The sequence below is a fragment of the Bos grunniens genome, chromosome 12 (assembly GCF_055505025.1).
Source record: "Bos grunniens cultivar Pamir isolate PY7600 chromosome 12, Bosgru_T2T1.0, whole genome shotgun sequence".
In the NCBI taxonomy this organism is placed as follows: Eukaryota; Metazoa; Chordata; class Mammalia; order Artiodactyla; family Bovidae; genus Bos; species Bos grunniens.
In genome coordinates this window covers 42,879,869-42,899,921 of record NC_141176.1, presented here as the reverse complement: position 1 = coordinate 42,899,921, position 20,053 = coordinate 42,879,869, and positions in this window count along the sequence as shown.

Genomic DNA, 20,053 nt, shown 5'->3' with positions numbered 1-20,053 from the left:
CCTGTAATCAAAGCATATACAGAATATAACAGTTGATCTAGATATGTGAATTTCTCTTGCATTTTTCTCAAAAATGGAATATATATATAAAGGGTTTTTTTTTTTTTTTTTTACTGTTAATATATTTTTCTTGTCTTCATATAACTGCTTAGCATCTGCTCCAGACAGCAAATATCTCAATAGTTTTTTTAATTGTTATGATAATTTATTCAAAGTTTTGTACTGTATGATACACAAGCTCAAAGCAAAAGCTTAATGAAATTTTCTCCCATCCACTGATTCATCCTAAATATAAATTCATGCCTTCTATTATTTCTTCTAAATCAACCTAAATCAGCGGAAGAGTACCACTTTGACTAAATATCTTTGCAAATTTTCTTTTAAGAGAAGTTTATAACCATTAGGAAGGCTTTGAATTATTTTATTAAACTCCATTAATTTGTTGGACACCCAGAGGCTTATATCTTTGACTAAATAATATGAGATAAACAATTACATAGCAAATAGATTCATATATAATATTTGCTAATAAATACTCATCATAAATCTACTTACTATTCACTAGCTATTACTAATGTAACTACTTTCTATTTATCATGATAATAAATAATAAGAACTGTATGAAATCATATTTTGCTGACAAATTTTAGCTTTTAATTCATGTTGCTGTACTATGGAGATGGTTTATATTTGCCAGATTAAAAAAAATCATAGATAAAATAATAGTAGAATTTTGGGCACAACATTTTCTATACAAGTCCCTGACTGTAGATCTCTTAAAAGTAAAACTCTTAAAAATAGCACTTGTTGGCTTTAGCCAAGGACAGCAGCAGAGTATAAATATTAAAAAAAAAATTCATATCTCCTTGATTTTCAACATGATGTGATATTGTATAATACCAAGATTAATGTATTCAAAATAATATAAACAGGATTAACTTCAGGTTTTTCCTGTATGTTTTTTTTTTTTACCTTATTGAAGTGTTGGTATTCAACACACCACACTCTGTAAAAATAGGATTAAAATGTTGTTCTCTGTCTGTTCATCTTCATTCACTATTGATTGGTATCTAAAGAGTTCTATTCTTAGATATTTGACCCTAACTATATCTGTAACATTTTTTTGTTACACTCTACCTTTTCAATTCTTTGATCATGTTGAGGCAGGAGATAGATGCCACCCAGGATGAACAGTAGGAGCTTCTCTTCCCTGTGAACACAAATTCCATAATAGCAAGAGGAAGGAGAAGCTAAGCCCAGCCCAGGTGAGAAATAAGAGACCACTTATTTCTCATTCTCTAAGTCAAGGAGATCTTCCCAACTAAAAAGCTCACTAGAAGTCAAAAGGGGAATGATGTCAAGCTCTCCATACACCTCCTTGCTAGAATCCATCTTGGCTGAAATATGCACATGTTCACACATGGAAGATCCTGAAATGTACCAAACACAGACTGAAAACCGGGCACATAAAAATGATCAGCCAAAGAAAACCCAAAAGCAATGTCCCATATAAGTGATTCAAACCATCACAAGGATGCAACTCTCTCTGAGCCCTCCTGTGTGTCTAATATCTACAAGTACTCTTTTTCCTCTTAGGAAATACTTTACTTGTTTCACTACTTTCTATCTCTATGTGCAAACTCATTTCTACAAAGCCAAAGGGTCAGTGTCTTGTCATTTACCACTGGTCTAGTGGCTAGGATTTAGATATCTCACTGCCACAGCTGGACTGCAATCTCTGACCAAAAACTGAAACCCTACTCTATGGTGCTATAGGCAGAGTTCACCAGAGACCAATATGTTTCATGTGTCTGAGAGGCATTCAGGGTCAGCCTTTTCTCTAAGTGCCCTCTTTTCTTCATCACATTTGCCTGTCCAAATTCTCTATGGCTGTAGTTTCAATTGTAATTAGTTGTATTTGTTTATTTCATATTTGGTATAAATTCCATAAATATAGGGATGTAAGGCAATCTTATGTTGCAGAGTCAGCATCTATTTAAATATTTGAAAATTATTAGGAATTCAATTTTATATATAGTTGATTGAATTAGTGTATGACAGTTAAGATGCAATTAATTAAATGTATTAGTGCAATTAATTACTGCAATTGACTAAATGTATTAATACAATACAGCGATATCTTGAGTCTAAACACTGTCCATTTTTAAGTTCAGATGTGAGCGCGTGTGACAGACACATTTTAGGGTACGTGATGAAGGTCTGAGAAACACTCTTGCTTTCATGATCCTAGGAAATATGAGCACAAACTATATATTACACAAATAAAGCAACTAAGATTTTGTCTTCATGAAGTTTACAATCCCATTGGCACAGAAAGAAAATAAGCAAAAATCACTACAAATAGGGTAATTATAATGGGCAACAGAGAGAGATGAGTAAAAACAAGAAAAACAACCTACAAAAAAAAGAAAAAAGGGTAAAAGGAGTGCAAGGCAGATTGAAGAAGAGGGGAGTGTGGCATGGGGTTCAGTTCAGTTCAGTTCATTTCAGTCACTCAGTCATGTCCCATTCTTTGCGACCCCATGAATCACAGCACGCCAGGCCTCCCTGTCCATCACCAACTCCCGGAGTTCACTCAAACTCACATCCATAGAGGCGGTGATGCCATCCAACCATCTCATCCTCTGTTGTACCCTTTTCCTCCTGCGCCCAATCCCTCCCAGCATCAGAGTCAACTCTTCGCATGAGGTGGCCAAAGTACTGGAGTTTCAGCTTTAGCATCATTCCTTCCAAAGAATACCCAGGGCTGATCTTTAGAATGGACCGGTTGGATCTCCTTGCAGTCCAAGGGACTCTCAAGAGTCTTCTCCAACACCATAGTTCAAAAGCATCAATTCTTCGGCGCTCAGCCTTCTTCACAGTCCAACTCTCGCATCCATACATGACCACAGGAAAAACCATAGCCTTGACTAAACGTGGCATGGGGTAAGTGACGTAAAATTGAAAGTCTTTCCTTATGAGTTCAAACACACAAATTAAAAGTGTGAAAGAAATATATACTTAATTATAATATTCTCAGTGAGGTTGTTTGGAGAAGGAAGGAAGAATGTGAAATGTTGAGTAAATAAATACTCTGTAAAATTAAAGAATCAGCAGGTTTAACCATATTATTTAAAGCTGAAAAGTGCATCTTATATAATAAGATATCCTATATGTGCTTTAAGAATATTAGTATCTCACTTTAAAACTTTGAAAATTGTCTTAAAAAGTAATAACAACAACAATAAAAAGGAAGAATGTGAAGCTTTAAAAAAACAGGTCAAAATACTCTAATAAATGAAATCTTTTTGAATTTAAGGAAAAAAGTTATGAAGTAAATTTTCACATGGTAGCAATTTCCAATACTAAATCACTAGATCAAAATTTAATCATTAAAATCTGTATTTTTAATGGAAGAGGAAGGATAAATGTAAAATTGTGATCAATTAGCATATTTACTCATGGCAAATAAGTGCTAATATAAATCAGAGTCTTCTGTCATCAGAATCTCTCCACACCATTATGTTTTATGGAAAAGAACATATGCACAGGCAAAGCAATAGAATTAAAATTTCATAGTATTCAAACAAATAAAGCCTATGAATATAGTTTGATGTTCTACAGAAAATCATACGGCTTTATGAATGTGCTTTATATTTATTATTAATATTATTATAAAATGTTCAGTAAGCCTACAGCTATGCTGAGGGTGTTTTTAAAAATATGATTTTGTTTATATTTTCAAGAAACCTGAATGCCTCCCTGATAGACAATGGTATTGAGTTAATCAAATTTCAAATTTTTATGAAGTTTTTTAAACTAACCGTCAGTAAATATCTATTTTATAAAATAAATTCAGACACTTTTGTTCCAAAGGTAAATAAAATAAAGGTAACAAAACTGGAGCCTATTATACAGAGTGAAGTACCTCGGAAAGAGAAACATCAATACAGTATATTAATGCATCTATACGAAATTTAGAAAGACTGTAATGAACATCCTATATTCAAGGCAGCAAAAGAGACACAGATGTAAAGAACAAGCTGTTGGATTATGTGGGAGAAGGCGAGGGTGGGATGATATGAAAGAATAGCTTTGAAATGTGTATTACCATATGTAAAATAGATGACTAGTGCAAGTTCAATGCATGAAGCAGGGCACTCAAAGCTGGTGTTCTGGGACAACCCAGAGGTTTGGGTTGGGGAGGGAGAGGGGAGGGGGGTTTAGGATGTGGGGGCACATGTGTGCTCTTGTTCGATTCATGTTGATGTGTGTGTGGCAGGGGCCACCACAGTGTTGTGAAGTGATTGTCCTCCAATTAAAATAAATACATACTGCTGCTGCTGCTGCTGCTAAGTTACTTCAGTCGTGTCTGACTCTGGGCGACCCCATAGACGGCAGCCCACCAGGCTCCCCCTTCCCTGGGATTCTCCAGGCAAGAACACTGGAGTGGGTTGCCGTTTCCTTCTCCAATGCATGAAAGTGAAAAGCAAAAGTGAAGTCGCTCAGTCGTGTCCGACTCTTAGCGACCCCATGGACTGCAGCCCACCAGGCTCCTCTGTCCATGGGGTTTTCCAGGCAAGAATACTGGAGGGTAAACAATCATCTCAAAATTAGATGGAATAAGAAATAAAAGTAAAGAATGATGTTGCTATTTATTTACATAAAGAAAGCTTTTCAGAATGGGAAGGTTTGAACATACTGAGAAGATATATTCTTTTGTGCTTTAGGGTAGAGAAAATAAATCAAATTTTTGTATGGAGGGAAAAATAGTGCGTGTTTAAGCAAGGAGGTCCACCTTAGCAGAAAAATCAATCTGTGAACATGATCACTTGGCCTTTGATCTGTTTCTAACTTTTCTATGCTCTCAGCATGACAAGACCCTAGGTGAAGGAGAAGGAACATTTCTAATGGTAATTTTAACACAGGCTTTGAGCACAAAGCCATTTTGGATATTTCCAAAATATATCAAAAAAAAAAAACATGGTAGCAACAGAAAACACTGTGATACACTAGCGAACATTTGCAGTTGACTGTTATTTAAAATAAAACTGATATGGAAATAAATGTTAAAAAATGATATATTCCCCTCAAAATAGCACACATGTGTGTGGATCATTATTTCATATTTTTTTTACTTATTATCATACTTTTTACTTATCACAAGCAGATATGAGTACTCTAGACAGTAATACTCTTTGCTTTGTTTTGATAATTTCATTTGCTATTTTTTTTAGGATAACATTATAAATTAAAAAGATAAAGATAACTGCAATTTTTAATTTTTCTTCTGAGGGCTATTAATTAAATTGATTCTGGTGATCTCTTCACAATGTATATGTGCATATATATACATACACATATAAATGCAAAGATGGGCTCGATAAAGGACAGAAATGGTATGCACCTAACAGAAGCAGAAGATATTAAGAAGAGATGGCAAGAATACACAGAAGAACTGTACAAAAAAGATCTTCACGACCCAAATAATCACGATGGTGTGATCACTGACATAGAGCCAGACATCCTGGAATACAAAGTCAAGTGGGCCTTAGAAAGCATCACTACAAACAAAGCTAGAGGAGGTGATGGAATTCCACTTGAGCTATTTCAAATCCTGAAAGATGATGCTGTGAAAGTGCTGCACTCAATATGCCAGCAAATTTGGAAAACTCAGCAGTGGCCACAGGACTGGAAAAGGTCAGTTTTCATTGCAATCCCAAAGAAAGGCAATGCCAAAGGATGCTCAAACTACTGCACAATTGCACTCATCTCACAGGCTAGTAAAGTAATGCTCAAAATTCTCCAAGCCAGGCTTCAGCAATATGTGAACCGTGAACTTCCTGATGTTCAAGCTGGTTTTAGAAAAGGCAGAGGAACCAGAGATCAAATTGCCAGCATCAGCTGAATCATGGAAAAAGCAAGAGAGTTCCAGAAAAACATCTATTTCTGCTTTATTGACTATGCCAAAGCCTTTGACTGGGTGGATCACAATAAACTGTGGAAAATTCTGAAAGAGAGGGGAATGCCAGACCACCTGATCTGCCTCTTGAGAAATTTGTATGCAGGTCAGGAAGCAACAGTTAGAACTGGACATGGAACAACAGACTGGTTCCAAATAGGAAAAGGAGTAGGTCAAGGCTGTATATTGTCACCCTGCTTATTTAACTTATATGCAGAGTACATCATGAGAAATGCTGGGCTGGAAGAAGCACAAGCTGGAATCAAGATTGCCGGGAGAAATATCAATAACTTCAGATATGCAGATGACACCACCCTTATGGCAGAAAATGAAGAGGAACTAAAAAGCCTCTTGATGAAAGTGAAAGTGGAGAGTGAAAAAGTTGGCTTAAAGCTCAACATTCAGAAAACGAAGATCATGGCATCCAGTCTCATCACTTCATGGGAAATAGATGGGGAAACAGTGTAAACAGTGTCATACTTTATTTTTCTAAATATTACTAAATATTTTCTTTATTTTTCTTGATTTTCCAAAATCACTGCAGATGGTGACTGCAGCCATGAAATTAAAAGATGCTTACTCCTTGGAAGGAAAGTTATGACCAACCTAAATAGCATATTCAAAAGCAGATACATTACCTTGCCAACACAGGTTCGTCTAGTCAAGGCTATGGTTTTTCCTGTGGTCATGTATGAATGTGAGAGTTGGACTGTGAAGAAGGCTGAGCACTGAAGAATTGATGCTTTTGAACTGTGGTTTTGGAGAAGACTCTTGAGAGTCCCAGTCCATTCTGAAGGAGATCAGCCCTGGGATTTCTTTGGAAGGAATTATGCTAAAGCTGAAACTCCAGTACTTTGGCCACCTCATGCGAAGAGTTGACTCCTTGCAAAAGACTCTAATGTTGGGAGGGATTGGGGATAGGAGGAGAAGGGGACGACAGAGGGTGAGATGGCTGGATGGCATCAATGACTCGATGGACGTGAGTCTGGGTGAACTCCGGGAGTTGGTGATGGACAGGGAGGCCTGGTGTGCTGCGATTCATGGGGTGGCAAAGAGTCAGATACAACTGAGCAACTGAAGTGAACTGACACATATAAATGTTAAATAAATTAGATCATACATTTTAACATATAATTTTGTCAAATATATTACAAGAAAGTTAAATAAAAGCTAAGAATTTTTTTCTAAGAAAAATTTTTCTCACAAATTTTACCTTATATTCTTTAATCCAAATGAGTTGTATAGACTACTTTAATCCGTATGAAGCTTTTAGGCTTTCTAAAGTGGAGATTTATTTTTATATATTCTAAAGGAAAAATGAACACTGAAATACTATATCATAAGCCTTGTCTTAATGTATTTATATCCTTCAGATCCTCTTTTTTAAAAACTCAAAGTGACCATGGGGAACCAATCCTCCATGTAATGATTTGTAAAGCACTTCAAAATCAGAGATAGTCTTGAAAATAATACAGTCAAGTATTTCCTTGATGTCAAGTTAAAAGCTCTTGCTCAGTAATATTTGTTCACTTAAAGCATATATTAAAACTGACTTTTACCTTGGTTTTTGTATTTCTGATATTGAGATTCTCTATCAACACCACCTTATCTATCCTCATTCTCCACTTTGAACATTACAAAATCTTTTTAACAGATGTGTTTGTGTCTTTTAAGGTACATATCCATTAAATTTTACACAGAGCATAGTTTTTTTTTTTTTTTTTAAGAACTATGATCATGGCATTTCCTAGTTTTAACTGAGTTAATCAGCATGCTTTGTTCATTCATTAAAACCCCAAACTCAACATATTCTACAATGTCATGAATAACTTAGCCCACTGTCTACTATCAGCTTCACTGCCCTCATTTCTGCCTATCTCTAAATTCTCCCATTAGCTGGGGTCATATTAGTTATTTGTGTAAGTGACACCATTTCCCTTAAGTTTTTGTATTCTAAGAAGACATACCAATTACTGTTTAGAATCAAAGAAAAATCAGCATGCCTGCCTATTAGTAGACACATTTTCTCTCATCTCTGGAAGGAATATGTGAGCATCTGTGAGATGTATATTTTATAAACCACATAATGACTGCTATTTTTCAAGAAACCTTCTAACCCAGCAAGGATATTATTGGATTAAAAGGAAATTCTATGAATAATTCCAAGTTTCACAGGAAAAAAGTCTTTGGAATGGTAAATGCGTTAACACAGAAATATAAAATTTACTAATCTCTGAATTTTTAAATATAAATGTTAAATATGCAGGATGCATCCATTTAACAATATTTTTAGAATTTCTCCATAAGATGAATATGAGAGGAAGTTGAAACATACTTGAGCTAATTCAGAGATTTGCTAAAATTACAGAATAGGCAAAACCATGTTTATAAATTGGAAATACAATAGATTGATATATACTGAAAACACAAATAATTTAGTTATATTTTCAAGGTAAAATGGTATTTCTTCACAGGAGGAATCTACAGTGTAAATGTTTACATAACTCCAAAAGTTGTTATATTGAAATATATTCCCTAATATGAGGATCTCTGGAAGTGGAGTCTTAGGGAGGTGAACAGGTCATGAGGGCAGATCCCTCAATAAGGGAATTAGGGACCTTTAATATGAGACCCCAGAGAAATCTTTTACCTGTTTCCACTTTGTCAGAACACAGTAAGAAGATGACTCTCTATGAACCAGGAAGTGGATCTTCAGTGTATGAACCAGGATGTGGAGCCTCACTGGACACCAAATGTACCAGTGACTTGGTCTTGGATTTTCCCATCTCTAGAACTGTGAGAAATGTTTTGTTTTATTATTTTTTTAATAAGGCACTCAGTTTATGACATCTTGTTATAGTAACCTAAGTATAGCAAACAGTATTCTCTTTATGAAATCACATGTGCAAGTATTTATATACTAATATATATTTATTTACATACAATTTGTATACATTTACAAATTATCATTATTTGTATAATTTTTATTATTTGTATGCACTTACATTATTTATATACAAATATTTATGTACTAATAAGAGCTTCTCTGGTGGCTCAGATGGTTAAAAAATGTGTCTGTAATGCAGGAGAACCATGTTCAATCTCTGGGTCGGGAAGATACTCTGGAGAAGGGAATGGCTATTCACTCTAGCATTCTTGCCTGGCAAATTCCATGGACAGACAGTCCATTGGTTTGCAAAGAGTAGGATACTAGAATAACAGATATTATAACAGAAATAAACAAGGGGAACCTAATTAAACCTAAAAGGTTTTGCACAGCAAAAGAAACTAAACCAGGTGAAACAACCACCTTCAGAATGGGAGAAAATAATAGCAAATGAAACAACTGAAAAAGGATTAATTTCTAAAATATACAAGTAGCACATACAACTCAATACCAGAAAAACAACCAACCCAGTCAAAATTAGGAAAAATACCTAAGCAGACATTTCTCCAAAGAAGTCATCTAAATAGCTAATAAACATATTAAAGATGCTCAACATCACTCATTATTAGAGAAATGCATATCAAAACTACAATGAGCTATCACCTCATACTTGTCAGAATGGCCATCATCAAAAAATCCACAAAAAAGTGCTGGACAGAATGTGGAGAAAAGGGAACCCTCTTGCACTGCTGGTGGAATGTAAACTGACATAGTCATTATGGAAGACAGTATGAAGTTGTCTTTAAGAAAACTAGGAATAAAACCACCATATGACCCAGCAATACCACTTCTAGGCATTTACCCTGAGGAAACTAAAACTGAAAGACACATGTACCCCAGTGTTCATTTCAGCACTATTTACAATAGCTAAGATATGGAAGCAACCTTAATGTCAATTGACAGATGAATGGATAAAGAAGATGTGGCACATATATATACAATGGAATACTACTCAGCCATAAAAAGGGACACATTTGTGTCCATTCCAATGAAATTGATAAACGTAGAGCCTATTACACACAGTGAAGTAACTTAGAAAGAAAAAAACCTCTATTGAATATTAACACCTATATATGGAATCTAGAAAGATGGTAATGGTGAAGTAATTTGCCAGGCAGCAATGGAGTTTCAGGCATAGAGAACCAACTTATGGAAAAAGGCAGAAGGGAGGAAGAAGAGGATGATATGAATAGAGAGAACAGCATGGAAGTATATTCACTACAATATATAAAATAGTTTGCCCATGGAAATTTGCTGTATGACTCAGTAAACTCAAATAGGTGCTCTGTAACAACCTAGAGGGATAGGATGGGGTGGGAGGTAGGATGGAGGTTTGAGAGGGTGGGGGCATTCATATCCATGAAAATGGATAATTCATACTAATGTAAGTAATGCTCAAAATTCTCCATGCCAGGCTTCAGCAATACATGAACCATGAAATTCCAGATGTTCAAGCTGGTTTTAGAAAAGGCAGAGGAACCAGAGACCAAATTGCCAACATCTGCTGGATCATAGAAAAAGCAAGAGAGTTCCAGAAAAACATCTATTTCTGCTTTATTGACTATGCCAAAGCCTTTGACTGTGTGGATCAAAATAAACTATGGAAAACTCTGAAAGAGATTGGGATACCAGACCACCTGACCTGCCTCTTGAGAAATTTGTATGCAGGTCAGAAAGCAACAGTTAGAACTGGACATGGAACAACAGACTGGTTCCAAATAGGAAAAGAGTACGTCAAGGCTGTATATTGTCACCCTGCTTATTAACTTATATGCATAGTACATCATGAGAAACGCTGGGCTGGAAGAAGCACAAGCTAGAATCAAGATTGCTGGGAGAAATATCAATAACCTCAGATATGCAGATGACACCACCCTTATGGCAGAATGTGAAGAGGAACTAAAAAGCCTCTTGATGAAGTTGAAAGAGGAGAGTGAAAAAGTTGGCTTCAAGCTCAACATTCAGAAAAGGAAGATCATGGCATCTGGTCCCAACACTTCATGGGAAATAAATGGGGAAACAGTGTCAGACATTATGTTTTGGGGCTCCAAAATCACTGCAGATGGTGGCTGCAGCCATGAAATTAAAAGACACATACTCCTTGGAAGAAAATTTTTGACCAACCTAGATAGCATATTCAAAAGCAGAGACATTACTTTGTCAACACATTTCCGTCTAGTCAAGGCTATGGTTTTTCCAGTGGAAATGTATGGATGTGAGAGTTGGACTGTGAAGAAGGCTGAGCACTGAAGAATTGATGCTTTTGAACTGTGGTGTTGGAGAAGACTCTTTAGAGTCCCTTGGACTGCAAGGAGATCCAACCAGTCCATTCTGAAGGAGATCAGCCCCGGGATTTCTTTGGAAGGAATGATGCTAAAGCTGAAACTCCAGTACTTTGGCCACCTCATGGGAAGAGTTGACTCATTGGAAAAGACTCTGATGCTGGGAGGGATTGGGGGCAGGAGGAGAAGGGGACGACAGAGAATGAGATGGCTAGATGGCATCACTGACTTGATGGACGTGAGTCTGAGTGAACTCCGAGAGTTGGTGATGGACAGGGAGGCCTGGCCTGCTGCGATTCATGGGGTCGCAAAGAGTCGGACATGACTGAGCGACTGAACTGAACTGAACTGATGATAGAAATCTAACCTATTTATAAAGCAATTATCCTTCAATTAAAAATTGAAAGTTGAATATAAGTGAGTGGCTAACATACACATATTAGCAAAAGTGTACACTAAGATAACAGTATGCAAAAGGCAAAGTGATTGAGACAGCTTTACAAATAGCTGAAAGAAGAGAAGTGAAAGGCAAGGGGAGAAAGATGCACCCAATAGAATGCAGAGTTCCAGAGAAAAGCAAGAAAGATAAAAAGGATTTCTTAAATGAACAATGCAAAGTAATAGAGGAAAATAAAAGAATGAGAAAAACAAGAAATCTTCAAGAAAATTGGACACATTAAGGAAACACTTCATATAAGAATGGGAAAGATAAAGCACAGAAAGAGTAACAATCTAGCAGAAGTGGAAGAGTTTAAGAAGAGGTGACAAGAATATACAGTTCAGTTCAGTTCAGTTCAGTTGCTCAGTCCTGTCCAGTTCTTTTTGAACCCATGTACTGCAGCACCCCAGGCCTCCCTGTCCATCATCAATTCCCTGATTTTACTCAAACTCATGTCCAAAATGTCGGTGATGCCATCCAACCATCTCATCCCCTGTCGTCCCCTTCTCCTCCTACCCCCAAACCCTCCCAGCATCAGAGATTTTTCCAACTGTTCCCATGAGGTGGCCAAAGTACTGGAGTTTCAGCTTTAGCATCATTCCTTCCAAAGAACATCCAGGGCTTATCTCCTTTAGGATGGACTGATTGGATCTCCATGCAGTCCAAGAGACTCTTAAGAGTCTTCTCCAACACCACAGTTCGACGGCTTCAATTCTTTGGCCCTCAGCTTTCATAACAGTCTGATTCTCATATCCATGCATGACTACTGTAAAACCCATAGCCTTGACTAGACAAACCTTTGTTGGCAAAGTAATGTCTTGGCTTTTTAATATGCTGTCTAGGTGGGTCATAACTTTTTTTTTTTTTTTCCGCCTATCTATTTCCCATGAAGTGATGGAACCAGATGCCATGATCTTTGTTTCCTGAATGTTGAGCTTTAAGCCAACTTTTTCACTCTCCACTTTCACTTTCATCAAGAGGCTTTTTAGTTCCTCTTCATTTTCTGCCATAAGGGTGGTGTCATCTGCATATTTGAGGTTATTGATATTTCTCCCAGCGATCTTGACTCCAGCTTGTGCTTCTTCCAGCTGAGCATTTCTCATGATATACTCTGCATATAAGTTAAATAAGCAGGGTGACAATATAAGCCTTGATGTACACCTTTTCCTAATTTGGAACCAATCTGTTGTTCTATGTCCAGTTCCAACTGTTGCTTCCTAACCTCCATACAGGCTTCTCAAGAGGCAGGTCAGGTGGTCTGGTATTCCCATCTCTTTCAGAATTTTCCACAGTTTATTGTGATCCACACAGTCAAAGGCTTTGACATAGTCAATAAAGCAGAAATAGATATTTTTCTGGAACTCTCTTGTTTTTTTGATGATCCAGCGGGTGTTGGCAATTTGATCTCTGTTTCCCCTATCTTTTCTAAAACCAGCTTGAACATCTGGAAGTTCACGGTTCACATACTGTTGAAGCCTGGCTTGGAGAATTTTAAGCATTATTTTACTAGCGTATGAGATGAGTGCAATTGTGTGGTAGTTTGAGCATCCTTTGGCATTGCCTTTCTTTGGGATTGGAATGAAAACTGACCTTTTCCAGTCCTGTGGCCACTGCTGAGTTCTCCAAATTTGCTGGCATACTGACTGCAACACTTTCACAGCATCATCTTTCAGGATTTGAAATAGTACAACTGGAATTCCATCACGTCCACTAGCTTTGTCCGTAGTGATGCTTTCTAAGGCCCACTTGACTTCACATTCCAGGATATCTGGCTCTAGGTTAGTGATCACACCATCGTGATTATCTTGGTTGTGAGGATCTTTTTTGTACAGTTCTTCTGTACATTCTTCTGTGTATTCTTGCCACCTTTTCTTAATATCTTCTGCTTCTGTTAGGTGCATACCATTTCTGTCCTTTATCTAGCCCATCTTTGAATGAAATATTCCCTTGGTACCACTAATTTTCTTGAAGAGATCTCTAGTCTTTCCCATTCTGTTGTTTTCCTCTATTTATTTGCATTGCTCCCTGAGGAAGGCTTTCTTATCTCTCCTCACTATTCTTTGGAACTCTGCATTCAGATGCTTATATCTTTCCTTTTCTCCTTTGCTTTTCACTTCTCTTCTTTTCACAGCTATTTGTAGGGCTTTCTCAGACAGCCATTTTGCCTTTTTGCATTTGTTTTCCATGGGGATGGTCTTGATCCTTGTCTCCTGTACAATGTCACAAACCTCAGTCCATAGTTCATCAGGCACTCTATCTATCAGATCTAGTCCCTTAAATCTATTTCTCACTTCCACTGTATAATCATAAGGGATTTGATTTAGGTCATACCTGAATGGTCTAGTGGTTTTCCCTACTTTCTTCAATTTAAGTCTGAATTTGGCAATAAGGAGTTCATGATCTGAGCCACAGTCAGCTCCCGGTCTTGTTTTTGCTGACTGTATAGAGCTTCTCCATCTTTGGCTGCAAAGAATATAATCAATCTGATTTTGGTGTTGACAATCTGGTGATGTCCATGTGAGTAGTCTTCTCTTGTGTTGTAGGAAAGGGTTATTTGCTATGACCAGTGTGTTCTCTTGGCAAAACGCTATTAGCCTGTGCCCTGCTTCATTCTGTATTCCAAGGCCAAATTTCCTTTTACCCCAGGTGTTTCTTGCCTTCATACTTTTGCATTCCAGTCCCCTATAATGAAAATACATCTTTTTTGGGGTGTTAGTTCTAAATGATCTTGGAGGTCTTCATAGAACCTTTCAAATTCAGCCTCTTCAGTGTTACTGGTTGGGGCATAGACTTGGATTACTGTGATATTGAATGGTTTGCCTTGCAAACGAACAGAGATCATTTGTTGTTTTTGAGATTGCATCCAAGTACTTCATTTTGGACTCTTTTGTTGACCATGATGGCTACTCCATTTCTTCTAAGGGGTTCCTGCCCACAGTAGTAGACATAATAGTCATCTGAGTTAAATTCACCCATTCCAGTTCATTTTACTTTGCTAATTCCTGAATGTTGACATTTACTCTTGCCATCTCCTGTTTGAACACTTCCAATTTGCCTTGATTCATGGAACCACATTCTAGGTTCCTATACAATATTGCTCTTTACAGCATTGTACCTTGCTTCTATCACCAGTCACATCCACAGCTGGGTATTGCTTTTGCTTTGACTCCATCCCTTCATTCTGTCTGGAGTTATTTCTCTACTGATCTCCAGTAGCATATTGGGCACCTACTGACCTGGGGAGTTCCTCTTTCAGTATCCTATCATTTTTCCTTTTCATATTGTTCCTGGGGTTCTCAAGGCAAGAATACTGAAGTGGTTTGCCATTCCATTCTCCAGTGGACCACATTCTTTCAGAACATTCCACCATGACCCATCTGTCTTGGGTAGCCCCACATGGCATGGCTTAGTTTCAATGAGTTAGACAATGCTGTGGTTTGTGTGATCAGATTGGCTAGTTTTCTGTGATTATGGTTTCAGTGTGTCTGCCCTCTGAAGCCCTCTCACAACACCTTCCATCTTACTTGGGTTTCTCTTACCTTGGACCTGGGGTGTCTCTTCATGGCTGCTCCAGCAAAGCACAGCCGCTGCTCCTTACCTTGGATGAGGGGTATCTCTTCACGGCCACCCCTCCTGATCTTAAATGTGGAGCAGCTCCTCTCTGCCCTCCTGCACCTGTGCAACTGCCACTCCTTGGACGTGGGGTTGCTCCTCTTGGCCACCACCCCTGGCCTCGGGCAAGGGGTAGCTCCTCTTGGCCACGCTTCTGCGCTTTTTATCACAATTGGCATGCTTCTCTGCGGTCCGCTGGGCTTCCCTGGTGGCTCAGAGGGTAAAGTGTCTGCCTGCAGTGCAGGAGACCTACGTTTGATCCCTGGGTCAGGAAGATTCCCTGGAGAAGGAAATGGCAACCCACTCCAGTACTCTTTCCTGAAAAATCCCATGGATAGAAAAGCCTGGTAGACTACAGTCCATGGGATCATAAAGAGTCAGACATGGGTCCTGCTGTTTACCTGGGTCCAAACTATGGTGGAGGTAATGAAGAAAATGGTGACCTCCCTCAAAAGATCCCATTCATGTACAGTCCATGCCCCCAACCCTGCAGCAGGCCGCCACCGACCCATGCCTTTGCTGGAGACTCCTGGACACACACAGGCAAGTCCAGGACAGTCTCCTGTGGTGTCACTGTTCCTTTCTCCTGGGTCCTGGTGCACAAGGTTCTGTTGTGCCCTCCAAGAGTCTATTTCCCAGTCCTGTGTAAGTTCTGACAGCTCTATGGTTGAGTTAATGGCGTCCGTCCTCTTCCAAGAGGACTTATGCCATACCCACACCCAGAGCCCCCGTCCCTGTGGCAGATCACTGCTGACCCATACCTCTACAGGAGATGTTCAAACACAGTTCTGTCTCAGTCCCTGGGATCCCTGGGTCCTGGTGCACACAAGGTTTCTTTGAGCTCTCTGAACGTCTCTGGTGGGAATGGAGTTTGATTCTAAATGTGAATTCACACCTCCTACTGTCTTGCTGGAGCTTCTCCTTTGCCCTTGGATGTGGGGTATCTCCTCACAGCTGCTCCAGTGCCTACCATCTTACTTGTGTTTCTCTGACCTCTTGGACATGGGGTATCTCCACACAGCTGGTCCAGCAAAGTGCAGGCGCTACTTCTGACCTTGGACATGAGGTATCTCCTCTCAGCCGCTCTCTGTTCCAGGGCTGTGCAGCCACTGCTCACCACTCCAGCGCAACAAATATACAGAACTATGCCACAAAAGATCTTAATGACCTGTATAGCCACAATGGTGAGGTCACTGACCTAGAGCTGGAGTGTGAAGTCAAGTGGGCCTTAAGAAACCTTACTGCAAACAAAGCTAGTGGAGGTGGTGGGATTCCAGTTGGAGAAGACCCTTGAGAGTCCTTTGGGCAGCAAGCAGATCAAACCAATTAATCCTAAAGGAAATCAATCCTGAATATTCATCAGAAGGATGGATACTGAAGCTGAAGCTCCAATACTTTGGTCATCTAATGCAAACAGCTGACTCATTAGAAAAGATCCTCATGCTGGAAAAGATTGAAGGCAAAGGAAGAAGGGGGAGAAGAAGATGAGATGGTTAGATAGCATCACCAACTCAATGGACATGAATTTGATAAAGCTCTGGGGGTAGTTAAGGACACAGGAGCTTGGTGTGCTGTAATCTATGGGGTCACAAAGAGATGGACACAACTTCTTGACTGAACAACAGAAACAAGGTAATATACACTATACATTTATGTTTAAAAATACATATCTTCTAACTGGTATGACCTTTAAGCTCAAACATATATTGAGGTAACTGAAATAAGAAATGTTATGAAATAAAGTAAGAGTCATGGTTGGGCATGTAAGCCCAACCAATCCAAGTACTGTTTCTGAACTTTCTAACCCTTATGTAAAACTGTACTGGATATGTTTAAACTGTGGTAGTTTTCATTTTATGTTATGGTTATAAAATTCAAATATTAGAATATTTATGGAATAATTTATTTAATAAACTAATTTAATAGTGCTTATTTTAGTGAGTTCTGTAAAGAATTGAAACATATTTAAATATATGTCTTATAGTTTATTTTTAAAGATATAAGTATTAGTAATATTAAATGGACTGCAAGAAGATCCAACCAGTCCATTCTAAAGATCAGCCCTGGGTATTCTTTGGAAGGAATGATGCTAAAGCTGAAACTCCAGTACTTTGGCTACCTCATGCGAAGAGTTGACTCATTGGAAAGGACTCTGATGCTGGGAGGGATTGGGGGCAGGAGGAAAAGGGGACGACAGAGGATGAGATAGCTGGGTGGCATCACCGACTCGATGGACGTGAGTTTGAGTGAACTCCAGGAGTTGGTGACGGACAGGAAGGCCTGACATGCTGCAACTCATGGGGTCGCAAAGAGTCAGACACGACTGAGCGACTGAACTGAACTGAATATCAAATGACTATTAAAAAATTACATGGAAGTGTAATTCATACTTCATTATTCTTCCTTATTAATCATAATCAAAAGCTCAGTGGTGAAGATGATTTGGGCATGTTCCCAAAATATTAAAGTGGCACATGCCCTGTAACTCAATAATTCTGCTTCCAGGAAGTATCCTAGGAAGGAGCCAGGTAAAATCTAAAATTTAAAGAGGTAAAAGAGATAGCCAGGTAAAGATCATCACAGCCATTTTTGCTACATGAAAAATGAAAAAAAAGAGAAAAAGAACAACTAATTCATTATTATCCATTAATAGAAATGTAAGTTTTGATGATATTCCACATGGTAGAAGTTTGGAGATATTAGTTCAAATCAATTTAGAATTATGTCCATGATATATTATAGGTATTACATGTGCATTAGGAATTAAAGTGTGTTTGACCCTGATTTTTCTCCCTCCAAAGAGTTAGCTTTATTTGTAGATCACCTTAACCTCTTTATACACACTAGGTTGGCCTATGCTTTATATATGTTTTTTTTTCTTTAAATTTTCTATGAATTATTAAAAACTTGTTAGAAAAGTTGCAAATATTAAAGCTTATTAAAAAAAGTCAGTTTTGTCAAAGTTTTGTGACTTCTTAATTCTATATAAAAGTATATTGAACACTATGTCCAATTTAAAAACCCTTAAATGTTGTGGGTTTGAATGTGCAGACTGTAATTTGATGTTTTATTTTCTTTCATCTATGGATTTTTATCCCATTTTTTTTGTTTTTTTGTTTTTCTTATAAAACAGATATTTATTGAATACGCTGACCAAATATGAGATTTCTGATTAAACATTAATTAGGTGTTATTTTATAATTTTATTATTCCTTCAGATATGTTGAGTTAGGATCTAGAAGCTTAAAGTTGTGGGAAAAGGGTAATGTTTGACTGTACTTGCTTACTCAAAAAACAGAGAAATATTCCTGAATAGCTATGCTTTTCTTTAGAGAGCTTACCATTTATATTCACTTGGGAAATATTACTTTTTGGAATTTTATGAGTCACATTTGGAAGTTGTCTGTCACATTTGTTGCTATATGACCATTGCTTCTTCATATATGGGTGTCCATGATTGTCATCACAGGAAGATATGCTGTACTTTTTTCTTGAAATTGCCCCTGTGAGTCAGTGTAGCAACATTGCAAGCAACGTTATCTTGCCATGCTTTCAGTTCAGTTCAGTTCAGTTCAGTCGCTCAGTCATGTCCAACCGTTTGTGACCCCATGAATTGCAGCACTCCAGGCCTCCCTGTCCATTACCAACTCCTGGAGTTCACTCAAACTCATGTCCATCGAGTTGGTGATGCCACCCAGCTATCTCATCCTCTGTCGTCCCCTTTTCCTCCTGCCCGCAATCCCTCCCAGCATCAGAGTCTTTTCCAATGAGACAACTTTTCACATGAGGTGGTCAAAGTATTGGAGTTTAAGCTTCAACATCAGTCCTTCCAATGAACACCCAGGACTGATCTCCTTTAGAATGAACTGGTTGATCTTGCAGTCCAAGGGACTCTCAAAAGTCTTCTCCAACACCACAGTTCAAAAGCATCAATTCTTTGCAATAGTGTTATTTGATGCAAAAAAAAAAGAAAAGAAAAAAATTGATATACAATAACCTCAGAGTCACAAAATTATAAATCTCTCCAGTTTTCAGTCTTTATGTTTTCCTAATATTTCCCTGTGTGGAAATGATCATTTCAAGGATATGAGACCATATAATAAATTATTTATTGCATTTCTTATGAATAGCAGATTAAGTGATTAGGGAATTTCCCCCTTAACTGTTGGAGAAACACAGATTTTTAACAACCTCTTTAATAATAATAAAAATGATGTTATACTACACAGTGACAAAATTTTTAAGTAATTGCCTAAGGCACGTATTTATCCAAACCGTGAATACGCTATGTTGTTTAAGTGACAAATACAAAGCTTGTGTCAATCTTCTTCATATTCAGAAATTTTGCTGATTCATTTTTAACTATCAACTTTAGGTATTGGTGATTTTGATCTTTACAGTCCCAATAGGCCTTTTACAGCCTTGATTACTGTTAGCATTATTTTGAGTATTGCTATTTCATCTGTACTTTCAACTTGGTTCATATTGCATTTATATTTAAATTGACTTATCACAAATGTCATTTAAAATTCATTTAAATACCACAAAAAATTTTAAAGACATATTTTTTACATTTTTGGTAAGAGTAATGTCTTATAATAGAGGAATATGTTGTCACTCATGTTGTTTAGAATCATCAGTTTATGGTGAAAACAAAAAATACTTTATGGTTTTAAAATGATGATTTTAAAATATTTCTATGTAATGCACATTGCTTATATTTGATGTCATGTTGCTATCAACCTAACAATGTTATACCTCTCCTCATAACTTCTTTGTTGTGGCTGGCAAACATATTTTAATATCAATTT